At 46.2% G+C, this 20,218-nt stretch overlaps 1 protein-coding gene across 3 annotated transcripts in view; it reads right to left on the bottom strand.

The window, feature by feature from the left end:
* Positions 1-20,218, bottom strand: part of LOC138481051 (transmembrane protein 182-like) — a 498,008-nt gene that overhangs the window by 368,941 nt on the left and 108,849 nt on the right. The gene's annotated exons all lie outside the window — the stretch shown is intronic.

The following is a 20,218-nucleotide window of genomic DNA, read 5'->3' as shown; positions in this document are numbered from 1 at the left end:
AATAAGGAAATGTGTTTGTTTGCAATTCAGCGGTTACATTAAAATACAAATGTTTTAAGTGTTGAAACGAATTGTGTGAATAGTGGATATGCTGTGAACGTTTTCACATTTTACTAATGTGCTCTTAACATTGTATTCTGATATATTGTGCAACACAACTAATAACATATAAATATATATATATATATTGTTCAACTGCAATATCATTTTAACTGCGCACACACGTATTCTGTGGGCATGCAAATGCGGCACCAGCATTAACACCAACCCAAATGCATCTGCACTATATTTGCACTGGTGATAATGGAGTTTGCGCATGGGCAATATGCATGTGCGCATACACACAATGCAGTATGCGGTTGCACAATTTAGCGTAATACCACCCTAAATCAATTATAGAGTGACTGCAATCAACATTTGAATGTTAGCAGAAGAACTTGAACTGTGCTTTTGTTGGCAGTCTTCATTTGTCAAAACAGAGTTGTTGGAACAGCTGCTTGCATGAAGGACAGTCATTTCTCAAAGATGTTTAACAATCACAAACATGTAGTCCCTGATGAGCGTTTATCCCCAGTGGAATGTAAAACATGTTCTCTGAAGTAATAAGGCACCAAGACACACCATAGCCTTCATCTCCCTCAATGGTGTTCCTAGGCACAGTGGAGTGTCTATATTTCACACTCCAAAACCATAAACAGAGGCGTGTCGGGCTTGGGTTCAAGAAGGGTGGTCGCTAATGCTATAAACAACACACCATTAACCTGATACTACTACAGCCCAGGATGCACCAGGTGCACCACACAAAAACCACGGTATGCACCGCCGAGACTTGACACCACACTGTTAAACAATATTGAAAATGCTCCAGAGCGCATAAGCATCACTCGGGAGAAGGTTCAGGTTTCAACTTAATTTTTGTGCTCAGCTTTAAATGTGTGCTCGAAGTGTGCTCTGTGTGTGTGCTTCCCCCACCCATAAACACAGAAGGCCTGATTTCCCTAGTTCATGTTTTGTTAATGTACTTGACACTTTGGAAAATCAGCTTCCCTAATTTGCATGGGAACACCGCAGACAAATGAGGGGATTTATTCCCCCTCATTAAAGGAATGGTTCGGTCAAAAAATATTATTGTCCCTATGGGTCGGCCATGTGCTTTTAATCAACAATTCGATTGATCGTAGAAACATTTTCTATGCACCTTACCCAAGTTTTCATCTGTTGAACACAAGCAAAATCAGGCAGCAGGGCGCGGCCATTTTGTGATAATCTTATCACTTCCCGCATCGCCCTGGGTGACCTGCATTTGCGGCACTAAATCATATCCCCCGCCCCTGAGCCTGACATCACTAGACGTGTACCGCCCATTTCACAACGCCAAAGCACATCTCGTGTCAACATTTGCTGCGCCTCAGCTAATGACGTGTCGCCATGGAAACGGCAGGAAGCCTCTTTACTCAACAAGTATAAACAGAGCGTTTCACAACACACAACAGCAGATTTTCTTTTCCATTCCTCTCTCTGTATTTCTTTGAGTATTCTGTGACTCGTTTCTGCGCTCTGGTCAGCTACCTTCGTTGCTTGTAGCCCGTGTGAACAGATACCGGTACGACTGCTATAAATTATTTTAATTTCTTTACCACACAATGGCAACAATAATGCCCTACCTGTACGAGCCAGAGTATTCCGAGGAGGAATTACTGGAAAGAGCAAGCTCTATAGACAATGGGGATTTGGACAACAGTTGGGCAGACGTTTCAACAGATGAAGAGCCTGGGCCTAGTCGCATGGACAGCGTTTACACCTGGTGTACCTGCAATCGGTGCACGCTAATGCCAACCGAGGTGGAGAACTGCTGCTGCCGAGAAAACTCTGGATGCTTGTGCTACATATCGCAAGGAGATCCACAGCCGCAATGTGCTACCGAGCTGGCAGTCTGTCTCACACGGTCCGTGTTGAGGATTTTGATGGTGCTTATGCACGAACTTCGCGCAACAGTTCGCCCTCGTAATCCAAGTAATGAGTAAATGTAGTCTGGTTGTGATGTCAGTTAGGCCACTACTTTTTCACGGTTGTCCCCTATATTCTCGTAACTTCAAGATATCATTGTCATATCCGTTTAGTCTTGCAATTCTCTAGTAATAGTCGCATAAAAGTCGTTCAATATTGTGCAGCGTCTAGTTAGCATTTGTCCTGGCAAAAATGCCATTGCATACAAGAATTGTCATTGACAACCAAGGTTTAATACACTTATCTTGGTCATTTAAAAACAGATTGTATCTTTCGATTTCATAGGTGATACCGGCTGGCGGTCTTATCGTTCGTTCACATGGTGGCTACATGGGAGGCTTGGACAACGCGTTCGACGAGTAATAACCGCCTGTGTCGCTGGCGCCATTAGACAAACTTTCCCCAGCGACAGTGGTCAGTACAGGGGATTTTCCCTCGCCGAGCTGCAACCAGACCTTTACAATGTGTAGTATTTTTGTGCCATCAAAATAAGAAACCAAATAAAACACAACATATTTTTTATCAATGGTTGTTTCAGCTTTTAAGTGAATCAAGTGTGTTTCCATTCAGCAGTGTTCCGGTGCCTTGTCTGCACGCCTCCCGGCCCATCCATCCCACCCCCCACTATCAAAGGCAGTTCGCACCAGTGGATGTGCGCTGCCATGGGGGGCTGTCAGGAGCGCAAACGGCGAAGGTGCCAAACATGTACACTTCAAAAGGTATCCCACGCCCAGCGGCCATTGCTCACATGGCCTCCTCAGACCCCGTGTCTCCAGGCAGGCCTCCCCTGAAGCAGACCGCGCCCCTGCAATCCACATAAGTATGTCTCCATTCAGCAGTGTTCCGGTGCCTTGTCTGCACGCCTCCCGGACCATCCATCCCACCCCCCACTGTCAAAGGCAGTTTGCACCAGTGGATGTGCGCTGCCATGGGGGCTGTCAGGTATGCAAACGGCCAAGGTGCCAAACAACATGTACACTTCAAAAGGTATCCCACGCCGAGGGGCCATTGCTCACATGGCCTCCTCTGACCCCGTGTCTCCAGGCAGGCCTCCTCTGAAGCAGACTGCGCCCCTGCAGTGTACATAATGCCACGACATATACACGTCATTCACTCACAAACACACCCCTTTTTGTTATTCTTTATAAACGACTGGATATTTACCATGAGAACATCCTTGAGCAATGCAAGTCAACTCGTCAACGTGCTACTCTGTGACCGCTTCGAGTGAACTCGTCAGTATGCTACCTGTGAACATCTCATTGTTCTCCTGCCACTAATTACTCTGCTTGCTGAATCCAACTGTTTGTTGGTCCAGGTAAGGACATGTATCCTAATCTTATCTCCTTCATTTGTAAATTTATATCTATTCCGAAGTATCTAACTCCGTGGTGCTATGTTAATTTGTATCATTGCTATTGACTTGAGTTTCTTTTGTTATGTTATCGGTATATCAATTTTTATCATTGTCAATTGGCATCGTATTGCATCCTTAGCGGACCGTGCCTATAGTACAAGCATGTTTCATTTTCGTGCATGATAGAGCATTCAAGGGACGAGTAACATGTTCTGATTTTCAACACATCAATGAATCGTTTGTGAAATTTATCCTATAATACAGTCGCACACGCTGCACTGGTTTTGCTGTGGTGCCCAAAAGAAAGCGTGCATCGAACAATGTATGGTCCAATTCATTCTTTCGCACATGCTTATGCAAAATAATTTTCTAATAATGTTGACCTTTATTTTGCAGAATTTACAACAATGCCTGCATGTTCTATTTTCGGTTGCCCTTCGAAGACCCATGACACATCCGAAGGCATTACAATGCATGTATTCCCTAAGACTGTTGATCGAATAAGAGAATGGGTCAGAAGTTGCGGATATCCACTGGAAGACCTTGAAAGTAGAGTCAACCAAGTCTTGGAGGACAAGAGGGGTCATTGATACCGCATCTGCAGCCTGCACTTCTCACCAGATATGTACGACACATCCTTGTACACAAAGAGGAATCAACCGAGAACAACCTGGAAATTGCTCCCAAACGCTATTCCGACTTTACTCGTGAAAATGCCGCCACAGGTGAGTCACGCTTACGGATTTTGCTTTACGCCTGTATTTTCGGTGTAAATGCCACTTATAGTACTTTCCACATTTATGTGATTGAATAGCTGTTGAAATATTGACTTTTTTGCTAAACATCAGTCCTTGTTTTGTAGAACCGACTTAGAAAAATGATTTATGGAGACGGATAACTATGCTATATTATGTGTTTCAATATGTGTCATTATCTCTTATTCACTCTCATTACATGCCATTTTGTAATGTTGGAATTTCTAAATCGAATAATACTTTCCCTTTACCACTCCATGACTATCCACTGAATATGAAGGAACAAGATTCAACATACATGTCTTGCCTGGAGTCATCAACCTCGTGACTTTGAGCGCGTATCAGGTAATCTTACCTAGCTATTCTGTTCCAGACTGGTTTTATGTACGGAATTCTAGATAATGTGATCATATTTTTACAATGTATCATTGCATTACACAATGTTTCTTTACCACTTTACTGTTGATAAGTACGTTGTCGTCTTTCAAAATTGTGTGTCCCGTTTCCAATCTTTTTGACATCACTAATGAAAGTACTGTGTTTCAGGCAGATGCTGAAGCGTCCACTACAATCCGAACACCCATCATAGTAGATCCAGTGTCAGGTGTATGGGTCATCATAGCTCAATAGGACGAGATATTCTGATCATATTTTCGCAACGTATCATTGCATTGCACAATATTTCTTTGCCACTTTACTGTTGATATGTACCTTTGTCGTCTTTGTCTCGTTTCCAATCTTTTCGACCTTACTAATGCAAGTACTGTGTTTCAGGGAGATGCTGCAGTGTCCTCTACAATTACATTATCCATTGTGAGTGTTCCGGAACCAGACCATACAGTTGCTCCGGAGCCTGAGGTATGCGCACTGACAGTACAATCGAATAAAAGAAAGTCGGTCTAATTAGATGTGTAATGCCAATGACTTGTTTTAAATGGATACTATTTTTTGTAGGGATGTATACAAGATCCGTATATTGAACCGGAGGAATGTGTATCAGAGTCGGTCCACCAGTTTGCTGATGTTAGAGTAAAGAAATAAAAATAAGGTTAGTTATAAACACTTTCTATTGTTGGCAAATGTTTTGTGCCAAGGCCTTCATTATATGCTTTTTTAATGTCATTTGTACAACACTGTATGTTGGATTTACACTGAACATCCCTTTTCCTATCTGTCCTGTAGTTGCCCAATCGAGTACGGACTATGCAGACACAGACAGCGATACAAATGACAGATGCTGCTTGCCAAACTGTTTTCACCATGGAGGAACTATTCATTGAGGCGTGTCGTGTTCACACTCGAGATGCCTATGTCCAATGGCCAGAAAATGAATTTAATAAGACTGGTGATTCCAGCAAAGTGTTCTTGGACCATTGCTACAATGTGCCCGCCCTGCCAGAGGAAGGTGAAATTGAATTTATAGGTGATAGTTTAACATTATTAGATGAGCACTTCACACAATCTACACCCGCCAAAAAAATGCCCCCCAAAAAACAGTCCACATTGATTTTTTCTCCTATCCTTCGTCAAGTAACAGATGTTGAAATGACAGAAACTGAAGCATCAACACTATTGATGTTACGCTCACCTGGTATCCACAGGGACGCCACCCAGCCGGGTTACTCGCTGGTATGCTTCTCAGCTTTGCCCTGATGTGGTTCTGCCTGAAAATACAGGAGGACTGTGTTCAAGACTGACCGACTGGGGTAAGTATCCTCCCTCCACCCCCGTATGATTTCAGTCCCTATGGTGCCCTCTGCTCACCTTGTGGTAGAATTAGGCGTGCTCTCTGTCCTGCCTTCTTTGCAGGGGCGCGTTGTCTTTCATGGGCGAGTGCAGTCCAGTTACTTCACTGACGCCGGCCCGTTTGATATTGTTCAGGTAGGTCTTATTGCTGTTCTTTAGTTTTGTTGCTATCCTGCATGCCTTTCTTTGTTTAAAGTGTCTCTTTTTTCTCTGTTAGGTATGCGGAGCTTCAGCGCGGCAAACTGGCTTGGTTGAGCCCCGTTGGTAAATGATGGCGCATTAAGAGCGCTATAATGCGGTAAGTAAGCCCTATGCGCAGCTCTGCAAAGTCTTGCCTTTGCTAACCTGTGTTTTCCTTCCTTGTAGGTCACAGTATTCTTCAGCACGAGTGGAATGTCCGGAGTGGTGCCAGCTGAGAGGCGACCAGCCAGCTAAGCCTTTTCAGCAGTTCATAATTTGTAAATGTCTCTACTGCTTTCTTTAATGTTGCCTCTATCTTCCTCTTTCAGGTCATTCTTTCCGGGAGGCGTGCCGATTCGAGGAAGCTGTTCTCAGTAGCTGCGAGTGTTTAAAGATGAAGACTGCAGGTAAGATGCTGTTGCTAATGATGTTCCTTTTGTCTCCTTGCAGGTTCTGCTTCTTCGAGGTTCGAGGGAATAGCTGGACACGCTGAGCGTCACGTTGCAAGCTGCAAAGTAATGCGAAGTGTGCTGTCTTGCTCGGGTGTGGTTTAAATAGCCCCGACATAATAGTCCAGGTAAAGTAGTCCCTAGGCTACCACACCCAAAACACTAGACCGCATAGCTTGGTTCTTATGAACCAAGCTATGTGGATGCCTCCATGTTGGCTGACAATACAATAAAGTAGTTCCCAAGCACATTGTTTTTCATGGTGTATGAGCCTGGCGCCATAGGCGCCAGGACTGGTCCCATGAGGGTTTTTGAAGAGGATGACAGGCTCTAGAGGGCCAAGTCCTGACTCCACCTGGCCAATAGGTTTGCCAGAGGGGGTTTTGGGCGAGGGTCGTGACAATTGACCGACGAAACAGATAAAGATATCGACTGTAGTATGTCCAGTTTGGCTGATATGTCCACAACGGTTCACTCTGAAACCACAGTGTTACCAGATGACAGTATAATAAAAGAGGCCAAATACATAGTATTCGACAGCAGCTTGACAGAGATTATACAGATGCTGAAATGTGTGCATTCAGTGGGAGGGGAAGTATGTGGAAAGCCATTGGTGAGCGTGACTCGTCTAACACAAGGCAGTAACCTCAAAATACATGCCACCTGTGAAAAGTCACATAAAGCATTTTCATGGTCCGCTCAACCGATGCTGGGGAAACTGCCAGCTGGCAATCTACTTTGTGCAACAGCTTTACTTTTCAGTGGCTCCAGTTTCATGAAGTTATCCAGTTTCTTTCAGTTTTTGGGACTCCATTTCATTTCTAAAACGCAATACTACAAATACCAACGTGATTATCTATTCCCTGCCATTAGTGATGCTTGGAGAATTGAACAATTAGCTATTCAAAGTATATTCCCCGACAAACGGTTCAGGCTAGCCGGCGATGGACAGTGTGACAGTCCTGGATTTTCTGCTAAGTACTGCACCTACCATCTTCAGGAAATGGAAAGTAAGGAAATTGTGAGTTCGGTGGTTGTGCAGGTGTCCCAATGTAAATCCTCGGTGGCAATGGAGAAACTTGGTTTTATAAAATCACTGGAAGATCTACACTCGAGGGGAATGCAAATCGACCTCATAGCCACGGACAGACACGTTTCAATAGCCAAGACAATGAGAGAGCAGTATCCAAATATTAAACATCAATTTGATGTATGGCATGTTGCCAAATCAATCAATAAAAAAATCTCGCCTGCAGGGAAAAAAAAGGTTTGGAAGGTATTTCGCAATGGTCCCAGTCTTTCAGCAACCATCTTTGGTGGAGCTCAAAAACATGTGATGGGTCTTTGGAAATTCTACTGGAAAAATGGCAGTCACTAATGCACCACTGTTCCAACGTTCACCACTGGACAGAAAACCGACATTTCCAGCAATGTGAACATGGCCCTTTGTCCCCAGAGCAGGCACGGAAGAAGAAGTGGTTGATACCATCTTCAGCTCCACACAGAGCCCTTGAGAAGATTGTGTTCGATAAAACTCTCTCAAGAGATCTGAAGGGACTCACAGAGTTCTGTCACACAGGAGATTTGGAGGTGTTCCACAATATATGCCTAAAGTACAGGCCAAAGAGATTGCATTTTGGCATCCAGGGGATGAAATGTAGGACTTTACTAGCGGTTTTAGCGCATAACAAAAATGTGGGCCCGTGAACAATCTAGGACAGCTTGAAACATAGGGATGCTTTGCTATAATATGGCCTTTACAAAAAGAAGCAAAAAATGGGTGGTCAAGCCAGTATATGATGAAATGGAATTCTATTTTGTGAAAGATCTCATTGTTAATGTCGTCGAGATGCATAGTCATGGAATCGCGCACAAATCTGTTCAGAGCACACATACATTGCCAAAAAACATTGCCAGCGTGCCATGTCCACCCAAAGCAGAGCTTGTTAAATTGTTCAAATCTCGCTTGAAATGATGACCGTCTGTTTTTATTTTTGCAAAATTGTTTCTATAATCTGTATAAATAAAGTATGGATTTTGTCTTTTGAAATCTATCCTCTCAGTCCTTTTCTTAAAAATATATTACAATTGTTACGATTGCTTTCACATTTCACAGTTTAGTTGAGATACGGTGGGACCTTCATTTTTCGTGTTAATGAACAATGGGCAATAGTGTGTAAGAATATTTGGGTTTTGGCAATTGACTTGCAATAAAGTTCTGCAAAAAGCAGAATAACTGCTGGACCTACAAAAGGGATTAGACCTAGGCCACAAAACATTCAAGGCACGCAAGAAGTACTGACTGTGAAAACATGCCATGGGGTAGGATTCCATGAGATAAGCAGAGGTGGCCCTATTGGCAAATTTCATCTACAGCTGAGCAGTGCCACGAACAACGAGCGGCCCCCTATTTCCTGAGGCCGTGTTTCAAAATTCATTTTCTCGGGGCGTGGCCAGCAGCCATCCGATGAGGATGTGAGCTTGCACTGCTCCCGCGCCACTGGCCTCATCCTGTTAAAATCCTGTTAAAATATATATCCAAGCTGAACCCTGAAGTACTCTAGCAGTGTGTGAGACTCTCCTGCACCGAATCGTGGTGCCCCGACGCAAATCCGTAAAAGGAATCGCCGTCCAGATCGAGTGGAAGTTGCAGGAACCGCGACAAGTGTTGAGCCCAAGATGGCCGCCATAACTGCGAGCGCGCACTAACTGTTGGCCGGCGGCCGGCGCACGCTCCACCGGGCCCTGCAGTCAACATCTTGACAGCGGTAGCGGGGCGCTACAGTGGTCGCAGGCCCAGCCCACCTGGCGAGAACCCAACCGAACCGGGGGCCTGAAGAGGGCCCAGAGCGGGAAGATCGGCGTGTCGGTGTTGGCGCGTAAGAAGACGCACGGCGCACCGCTGGTGATCCGACCAGCTCGCCCACTACAACCGGAGACAGAGACCCGCTGCCCGAGGCCTGAAACACTCGGCGATGTGGTAAGGAGAGGGGAAGGTGGGATAGAGAGTGCTAGCAAACCGCCTTCCCTCCCCCCACGGGCAAAGGGTATCCAGACGGAGCCGCGATCCGCACCGGCGCCTGCTGTGGCCGCTACCAGGGGATAGAACCACAGAACTGCTGAAAGTGTAGCTAATAGACATTGTTCGGTCAAGGGAACTGTTGAGCTAGCACAAGCATAAATACCCGCCGGCCGCAGTGGGCCCAGCACCAACAGCAGTGCCTACCCCCAGCACCTGCTGGACCCCCCACCCCCGGGACCAGACACCAGCACACTGCAACAGTACCACGCCAAACTGAGAATGGGAAAGGAGAAACCCAGGAAAACATCCACACAGAGCAGGATCGAGCAGTATGCAGCGGCGCTAGCAGCCCGCTCACCAGAGAGACCACCACCGGTCGATCCGGACCATGTGGATAATATTTCCCTAAGAGATATCATGAGCGCCATCACCAACTCCAGGACCTCGATGGAAAAAAAGATGGGCAGCATCGGTGCAGACGTGTCCCTGCTACGCCATGATCTGCAAAAGCTGACCTCCCGCACGGGAGAGGCAGAGGCACGAATCTCTGAAACCGAGGACGGCCTGCGAGGCATAAATAGGCAAGTGGCGAGTATGCTAGCACGGATAAAGACCCTGGAAGCAAGAGTGGACGATAGCGAGGGTAGATCCCGGCACAATAATATCCGCATAATCGGCCTGCCCAAAAAAGCCGAAGGGGAATGCATGGAACTCTTTCTTGAGGACTGGTTAACGAATATTTATGACGGAGAGGCATTCTCTAAATTCTTCTCTATCGAGCGGGCCCATCGCATCCCAGCTGGCAAAGTGATACCAGGAGCCCCACCACGCACAGTAATTGCCAGGTTTCTGAACTATAGGGACAGAGACACGGTACTCCAACTGGCAAGATCGAAGGGCACGGTCACATTCAATGGATCCAAAATAGCCTTCTTCCCCGATTTCACCAGGGAAGTACAAAAAGCACGACAGTCATTTGACCCGCTTAAGAAACGTCTACAATCAGTGGGTGTCAAATATGGACTGCTCTTCCCTGCCCAGCTCAAGATATTCCATGGGGGCACGACCGTGCACTTCACCTACCCCAAAGAGGCGTAGAACTGGGCCGAACAGCACATAGAAGGAGACTGGAACACAGAGGGGAGAAGGAGAGATAGACGCAATAGTTCTCGCCCAGAACGTCCGCCAGAGCAAGGCCAACAGCAGCGTCCACAACCAGGAAACCCGCTGCGGGAAGAAATATGAACTGGGAGCAGTTTTGGGCAGAAAGCCAAGCTACTGAGATTAGAAGCACCACAAAATCTTTCACCCCCACGCCGATCTACGCACGGAATACAACCAGGCCAGTGGCCGAACAGCCACCCGCCCCACGAGCGAAGACTAAACCAAAGAAGTCCGCGACAGCACCACGGACAGGTGTAGTGTAATCTAAGAAGTTTGTATGCCACCGAGAGTGGCTTAGTTAAGGTTTACTTGTTCTGTTTAAATTTCGGGCGACAGATACTCCAGGTTGGGTGGGAGTATAGGGAGGGGGGTTAGGTAACACTACCGGGAACAAGAGATGGAGTTGGGGGTAGGGGGAGTTTTTACCCTTGTTCTGGGTTTCGTCTTTACTTTTGTTCATGTATGGTCCGACAACACTAAATATTCAATCCTACGATCCTGCATCACACAGCGAAACAATAGTTTGTGCATCTTCCCGGAATCCTACATATACCGCTCAGCAGCAACCCACCCCCCAACCAGATGACGAATGCTAGATCTGATAAGAAATCATTACGTCTCCTGACTTGGAATGTCAATGGGTTGGGTAGTGGCATAAAAGGCAGACTGGTCACCCAAGCATTGAACAGGCAAGCGCCGGAAGTGGCGTTGCTTACAGAAACACACCTAGCGGGCACCACATGCAACCTATTTAAACGTGGTAACTATCGCACAGCACTGCACTCGGGCTTTACCTCAGGCTCCAGGGGGGTCCTCATACTGATCCATAAGAAACCGCCGTTGACACTGTCCAGTGTGTCACAGGAGGCAGATTCGTACATATGACAGGAACCCTATGGAACCAAACCATAACAATACTAGCTGTGTATGCACCACCCGCGCTATTGCCAAATCTCATAGAAGAAATAACCCCCCTAATAGTACAAGATCCCTCAGACACACTAATCCTTGGCGGCGACTTTAACGATGTTATGAACCTGGGTATGGACCGTACACACCTAAGGGGTAGGAATCCCGATACGCACACTAAGCTAGCCACCTTCACATCAGCATTGGGACTGAGGGATGTATGGCGTGACCTTCACCCCGAGGGGTGAGAATACTCTTTCCACTCGGGCGCCCATGCTTCCCTCTCTAGACTGGACTATTTTTTCATTCCAACCACAGAGGTGCATAGAGCCACACTACTTCCACGCGGCATCTCTGACCACTCGCCCCTACTAATAGAACTATCGACATCAAGGCCAATCCCTCCCCCCTCATGGCGCCTTAACAACTATTACCTAGGCTTCCCGGAGCTTGTAGAGCGTATTCAAGAAACCACAACCAATTACTTTGAACTAAACGCAGGGTCAATTGATGACCCAGGACTGCTGTGGGAAGCGTACAAGCCGGTTTTGCGGGGAGAGATTATCTCCTGGACTACGGCGCACAAAAAGGCTCAAATGCAAAAAGTAATTGAGGCTGAAGAACAGGTGGAACGTGCAGAGCGCGCACATCTGGTGCGAGACCTGCCCGAAACGAACCGAGCACTAGTCCTCGCCCAAAAAAAAATGCACAATGTAGCCCTAGACAACGCTAAACAGGCACACACCACGATGCGCGCCAGACTATATGAGACTGGAGATAAGGCGGGTAAAATGTTAGCCTGGCTCGAGCGCAGGGATGAAGGGCACAAACAGGTCAGGATGATCAAACCCGACAATTCGGAACCACTGTGGACAGACCAGGCTATCGCAGAAGGCTTTGCAGCCTATTATGCTACGCTCTATGGGTCACCCGAAGCCCCCACTAACCTCTCCGTGTTGAACGGGATTACCCTTCCCAGCCTAACGGACACACAGAGAGATCTACTGGAGGCAACCATTACTGAAGAGGAGCTAGGGTTGGCCATGTTACAACTACACCCCGGGAAAACACCGGGGCCGAACGGCTTCCCGGTGGAGACATGGAAAAGGATAGAACCAAGTGCGATACTCCCACATCTCCTGCAAATGTACACACACTCGAGGGAGCAAGGACAGCTTCCCCCAGACCTAAGGAGAGCAACTATAATAGTGATCCCCAAACCAGATAAGCCTCCAGAGAAATGCAGTTCGTACAGACCAATTTCGCTAATCAACACTGAGACCAAAATCCTGGTGAAGGCACTAGCAAATAGGCTGCAAAAAGTTATCCTGTCACTTATACACCCAGACCAGTGCGGCTTTATGCCCCGGAGGTCTACGCGTATGAACATACACAGACTGCATGCTGCACTCGAAAAATCCTCTCTATTGCGGGGTCCCCTGGCGCTTTTAGCAATAGACTTTGAGAAAGCCTTCGATTCGGTGCACTGGCCAGCACTGTGGGAAATAATGCGTCGAATGGGTTTTGGTGACCAATTCCTGGGATGGGTGCAGCTGCTATACAAGTCCCCAGAGGCCGTGACCAGAGTAAATGGATGGCTCTCGCAGCCGTTTAAACTGGGCAAGGGGACACGACAGGGATGCCCCTTGTCTGCAATGCTTTTTGCGCTTGCCATAGAGCCGTTGGCGATTCTGTTAAGAGAATCACAAATGTGGAGGGGCTTCCGGTGGACAGAAGAGTGGGAAGATAAGGTCTCACTGTATGCGGACGACCTGCTCCTGAATCTATCAGACCCCATAACCTCTTGTCCTGCAGTGATACGCTTACTAAAGGAATATGAATCCTTTAGTGGTTTGAAGGTAAACTGGTCGAAATCCACATTGTTCCCACTGAGAGAGATGGGTAGCTTAGAGATACAGAACTGCCCCTTTTCGTATAGAAGCTGACCAGTTTCGCTACCTGGGGGTTCAGATATCGATGAATCTGAACGAGTACATAGAAAAAAACCTCCACCCAATCATAAACCGCTTCGCAGAGGACGTCAAACACTGGAACACTCTGCCACTGACCCTACTGGGGAGAGCAGCACTATTTAGGATGATGGCACTACCTAGATTCCTGTACATACCCCAAAACGCCCCGCTACACATCCCCAGACGGGAGTTTCACAGAATCGACAGAACCCTCCGGAAACTCCTGTGGAACAATGGGCACCCGAGAATAGCGCTCCACATCCTGCAGCGCTCCATTTGGGAGGGAGGCATAGGATTGCTGCGTATACAGACATACTATTGGGCGAGTCAGATGGCAGTGATAAATGACCTACTACATGGCAACCCCTCGCTACCTCATATTAAATCAGATACCCTGGATGGAGCAAGCATAACCTCACTAGAGTCCCTATACTAGAAAACTAATAGCAACACTAACAAAACAATGGCTGCTCACTGGGCATTAATCTGGGCAGAGGCGCATAAACACATAAACTGGGAAGGGAAAACCACGCCGGTACAGCCACTGTGGGTAAATAAACTCATCCCTGAGCTGGACAGGCTCCCAAAATGGCGGAACTTGATAACTGCGGGAATAACAAAAGTGGGTGATGTGATTCGGGACGGGGGAATTGTGACATTCGAGAGATTGGTGGAGGAATTCAACATCCCTGTCACTGACCGATACCGGCATATGCAATTAAGTCATGCTCTACAGCGGTACTTGCCTAACCTACGGGACATGGCAGACTGCACCCCCATAGAGAGGAACCTGGTACTAGATAGCATAGATGCCAAAATCACCTCAGTGATGTATAATGTTCTCACCTCGTTTGCCACACCGGAGCTATCGAGTCTAAAATCTAAATGGGAAAGGGATGTGGGAGAAATACTGCCTGAAGACTGGATAACAGTCCTAATGTACCCGAGGGAAACTGCCATTTCGGCCAGGCTACACCTTGTCCAGCTCAAAATACTGCACAGAGTCTACTACCCACGGGTTGCATTGTATAGATGGGGTAAAATCACAGACCCGAATTGCCTGCGCTGCCACCAGGAAGAGGGCACCTTTTTCCACATCATATGGGGCTGTCCACACATCACGCTACACTGGCAACGCTGCTGTGACACACTTAGTAAGGTACTGGGTCGGACTGTGCCCAGAGATCCGAAATTGATGTTGCTGGGTGTCGAGGAAGAGGGTGAGATGTCTCGCACCGACAAGCTACTGTTTGCAGCCACCACGGCACTGATCAAGCGCAACATTGCCAAGCTATGGGGCTCGGATGTAACCCCTGAGCATGCACAATGGATAGTTGATGTAGAAGCATGCATTGCGATGGAGCGAAGAGTATATGCGGCCAGAGGACGCCCTGGGAAAGCGGGGAAAATATGGGAAAAGTGGGAGAATGCACAATAAAACTATTGTATGACACAGGCCGGTGGCCAGTATGTAATGGTAAAGCAAGAGTGTGTAAGTAATTGTTAACACATCCTTAAGTTGTTGAAAGACGGACCTTATTTTCTTTTATGATGTTATTGGTGGTTGGACCCCCTCAGGGTCACTGTTCCTTTTGTGTATTATGTAATAACATCAATAAAATTGTTTGATCAAAAAAAAAAAAATTCATTTTCTCATTGATGCGTTGACACGGGATGTTGTAAAACAAGAATGTACGTTCATTTTGAATGAAGGTCACCAGCTTTGAATTTCGGCTTGGGAGCTGTGAGGCCCCACGCATCCCTCGCACGGTATAAGGTTCTATTGTTTTTTTACCTTGAGAGGCAGGGACCATCCAGAAAGGGATTGAATTGAAGGGGGGTGTAATAAGGTATGATATGATAAGGTTGCCCATTCCGAAACTGCACCTAGTTACATATAAGGTCAGTTTTTGAGAAAACTTTGACACGAACGGAGGATTCTGCATCACGGTCTGCATTACGCCTAGAGAATGGAAATTGTGAATATAATGTAAGTTTCTCTTTAGACGATTTCATACCAGAACTAATTGAAATACGAATAGCTGACCGTTACTGATGGGTGACATTGTACTTGTTCGTTCTGTTTGGCATATTGCACTGAAGTGCTGGTAATTCTATCTACCGGGCAACAGGCAGAGGCGTAGACAGGGTAGGGCCTGAGGGGCAAGGCCCACCCAAAATTTGTAGACATTCACTCAGCAGCACGTGTATGAATTTACAGATGTTAATGTCACTGTGGTGGGCCCAACTACATTAGCTTCAGGCCACACTTGTTAGACAATCCTGGCCACGCCTCTGGCAACAGGGACAGGCCAGCATCGAGATGCATGTAGGCCAACACTCGTTTCGCCCTGGCTCTACACTAATAAATCATTACATTGTTTTTGCACCTCGAATTCTTGCCCAAGTTTACGCATTACGTTTAGAGCTCAACATTCTCATTCGCACTATCCGCGGAAGCAAATAGCAGAGTACTTTGATATTCCACGTTGTATTCTCTCGGTTCACATTGTGTCACCTCTGCGCTAAAAAAAGGAAATGAATAATTGTAATAAAAATCGGATACTGAGACATTTTTCGATTTTTATCTTTTGCAAACAGGTACATCGTGCCGTTCTGCGATTGTCATCTATTCCAGACCCCGACTGATGGCTTCTTCAACCACCAGCTGCAGCTACATGTCAATCGCTGGATCTACTACTGTCCGTACGCGGTACCGGCAGCTAGGCACAACATAACAACCTTTACGGTGCTCTAGTGCCAAATTGAAGCACCAGCCTTGCAATTCACTGTGCGACCAAAGTGCTTCGATTACCCAATACGAACACCCTGTGTACCCAAAAGGAACAGTGCGTGACTCACGATAAACATTTGCAGATTTATTAAACGAGAGCAAAGAAAAAAAGTGCTATTTTAATTAATTAGATCACACGCCGATTGTTATCTAAACATTTAATGTGAAATAAATGTACTTTACCAATTGTACAGTCTTGTTGTTTCCTCTTAAAGTACAGTTTCATATTCCTAATTGTGACGCGCCACGCTGTGAGCTGATGTGTGTTGTTTTCCGGGTTCCGCGTCTAGTCACGTAGGTGACAACTGGACGCGTTTGGCCACGCTGCCCAGCAACGTCACGGAGAGAGCCGGGGAATATAAATGATTTGGTGATGTCAGGCTCAGGGGCGGGGATATGAATTAGTGCCGCAAACGCAGGTCACCCAGGCTGATGCGGCAAATGATAGGATTTTCCTAAAATGGCCAAGCCCTGCTGCCTGTTTTTGCTTGTGTTCAACAGACGAAAACTCGGGTAAGGTGCATAGGAAATGTTTGTACGATCGATCGAATTATGGTTAAAACGACATGGCCGAACCATAGGGACAATAATATTTCTGACTGAACCATTCCTTTAACCTTCATGCGTGGGGGTAGCGGGCACGCAATTGGAGGTACAGAATGAGTTTTCTGTAATACCAAAGAATGCCTCTGAAATGCAGACGTCGTAGTTGCACGGGGCGCTCTGTAATCTGGCCACAGTTGGGCAAGTCAATGGTGCATATTTATATGTTTGCATGTCAAGTTCTGAGAATTTCCCCACATAGAACTAAAGGTTCCTAAACTTGACCACTTCTCCACAATGTCTCCCTCTCTCGTATCCACTGGCCAGAGGTGTATACACATGTGCTTAGTGCAAATGACACTTAGAAATACTGGGACCAGTACGTCTTTCCTCTGCTGGTTATGACCTATAGAAAGCAAACAAATTTTCAGAGCTAACAGCATCTGTTCAAGAAGTGTCTGTGTCTCTGTTAGGCAGAATCCTATGCAGTTCTCTTAGGGAGCACTACAGAAGATTAGGACTACAGGTATATGCAAAAAAATCCCCTTTGGTATCAGTCTGTACCACAAACATTTAGTTGGTAGCTGTGGCTGAGCAGTCAGACTTATCTCAAGAGGGAGATGAACAGTATTCAGGGTTTACACAATAGCACTACAGTACTATTGGACAAGGAAACACTGACCAAAGCTTTGTATCAAAAAGAAAATATATATTTATTTTACACACTCTTAACTCAACACACAAATCACTATCATTAAAGCAAGTTAAAACAGTCAAGAAAAGTATACACAACTCCCTATTTAAATTGTAGACAAGTTTGAGCAAGAGTGAAAACTGAGCAAAAATGGCACAGCGTAAACCAAGCAGAAATGGCACTCTAACAATTTCTTCAGAGGGAGGGAAAGGTCAAGTTATACAGGGTTAGACTCCTAAACACACCAGCAACACTTCCCAATTGGATTGTGAACAAGTTAGGCAAGGTAGTACGTTAGCATAAGCAATACTTAGGTGAAAACCAAGCAAAATGGCCCTTCAACAATATATAAAGGGGAAGGAAAGGTGGTTACAAGAGTTTAGGTGCACCAACACATTTCGTTATGAAAAGCAATCTAGAGAAGGCAGTTGTAACTGAAATAGCCAGAGTCAATCGGCCTGTGCCAGAGTCAATGGTACAAGGCAATGTGCCTAGGATCAAACGGTTCTAGTAGCTGCAGTTTTTCTGTGTTTAACGGTTGAAAAGGAGGGTGCAGAAGGTAAAAAGACAATGTTAGACGAAAGGGGCGGCCAGCCCAGAAGGGAAGTAAAAGATTTAAACCACCTTTAGCAGTACCCAACGAAACGGGAGGCCTGGCAGAACAATGTACCTTGAAAGTGGATGAGGCTCCTGCAGTGGCAGTAGTTCCTGGCAGTTCCTGCAATTCGGGAGATCCAGCAGAGGAAGAGAGATTCTCGTTGTGGAGGAAGGTTTGAGTCACTGCACTGCCCAGGGAAGAAACCGGCCGCGGTGATGCCAAAACGTAATAAAAGGTACGCTCTTTTTTAATCGCGGTCGTGGTAGACGGGTGCCTGGCTATCTGGTCTCCTAGTGCTTGGCACTGGCGATTCGATCAAGGTAGGTCTGGGAAGGCGATTGACGAACTAGTTGGCCCCACCAGCTCAAGGGAAGAAGGCTCTTGCAGGTGAAGATCTTCTCTTGTCATTGGAGAAAAGTGGTGAGGATCTGCAGCAGGGCTTCACCGGTGGTTCAGTCGTTGCAGATGTCTTCGGCTTCTCTCCTCTTCGGATTTCTCAGGTCCAGTGGCGACGCCTTGTCCTCCAGTCCTTTATGCAGAAAAACCCCCATTCATACAGCCTAGCTATCACTCACGCAGCAGGGTGTTTATCTTGGCGGGATAACCCCCCAGCCTATCAGGGCAGAGTGCGACTTGGGTTGCTGAGGCAACCCTGTCCAGGGTGCCTACTCCCCCTCCCACACATCCTGTCTACCCCAGACTCACTGGCCCCTGATGGAGGGCTTCTGTGCAATAGCCCGCCAAAAGGACGAACAAAGAGCCCCACGCTGGGTTAAAGTTACAGAGGAAGACGCGAGAAAGATTTATCAAAAAAGATATGGCAAAAAAAACAAACGGAGAATTATTAGTAATGAAATAAACCGGGGGTATGTTCGAGGCTACTATTTAAAAAATATCCTCAAACAATGGGAAAATCCCATAGGAAACTATTCGTGGTAAAACGAAAAGTGGTAGAACCACTGCCACCAGCCATACTAAAAAAACAGACACAGGGGAAACATTATTAACACCTCCAGTACTTCCATATAAGATGGTTTGTACTGGTTCTGTTCATAAGATTTGACTAGTAAAGTCAATGGTAACTTTACATGCCCTGGGAAACTGTAGTCAGTCCCAGGGGATGGAGTCTATGTCTGGGGGTCACTATGACACCCCTGTGTTACTGCACTGAGGGTGCTGTGTAACACACTAAAAGAAGATGATACCTATGAGGGTGAGAAAAACCTCATAGACCATAAGCACAAAAAATAGCCTCAAACACAAATCAGAAATATGTCTAAGAGTGGGAAAAAGAGTCTCTTAGCAGGAGAAAAAAATAAACCCTTCAAATCCAGGAAAGCTGCTGGGGGCTCTATAGGTAAGGGAAATTCGCCTTTTAAGAGAATTCTCCCTAACACTCTCCTTCTGTGAGTCAAATAAAATGCATTGCCCTCAATATAATCTGGCAGAATATGAGGGTTTACAACACTGAGCAAGTGAGTGAACACCTAACGTGTGTACATCAACGAATGAGTCGCTGCAAGACTACGTGTGGTAATTAGCCTTACTGTGTGTGTTGTACCCTAAATGGTCTGCATGGATTATGGCCTTAATGGGGCTATGGTGCTAAAGTCATGCCAAAAAAGCCATATTTATAAAAAATAAAAAATGTGCGCTTTTTGAAAATTCAGAAAATGCATGTCGTCCCTGTTTGAAGTTGGGAAGATTGTGTGCACTGTTGAATATGCGAATGGTTCACACTGATGCTGTTCCAGGAGAAAGCAATGCAAAGAAAGGTCAGGAATGACCATTCAGATCCATTGGTCGCGTCACACATCCTGTTGCCCTTAGGGCACTACCCTTTTCCAGCGGTAAAAGTGGGTGGGAGCGTTTGGGAGCGGTGCTTCTCTACTTTAAAAAAAAAAAAGCGTTTACTGTTCCTGTACTTTCATTTTTAAATTAAATTGTTCCAGAACGGTTTCGTTTTAAAATAAAAGTGTAGGGAGAATTTGAAACGTGCAATTCAGTGCACTGCACTGAACATTCCC

This window comes from Ambystoma mexicanum, chromosome 5p (genome assembly GCF_040938575.1).
Source record: "Ambystoma mexicanum isolate Mex_15411 chromosome 5p, UKY_AmexF1_1, whole genome shotgun sequence".
Taxonomy (NCBI): Eukaryota; Metazoa; Chordata; class Amphibia; order Caudata; family Ambystomatidae; genus Ambystoma; species Ambystoma mexicanum.
Note: the sequence above shows the minus strand (reverse complement) of the source record. Positions and strands in the feature narration are given on the sequence as shown.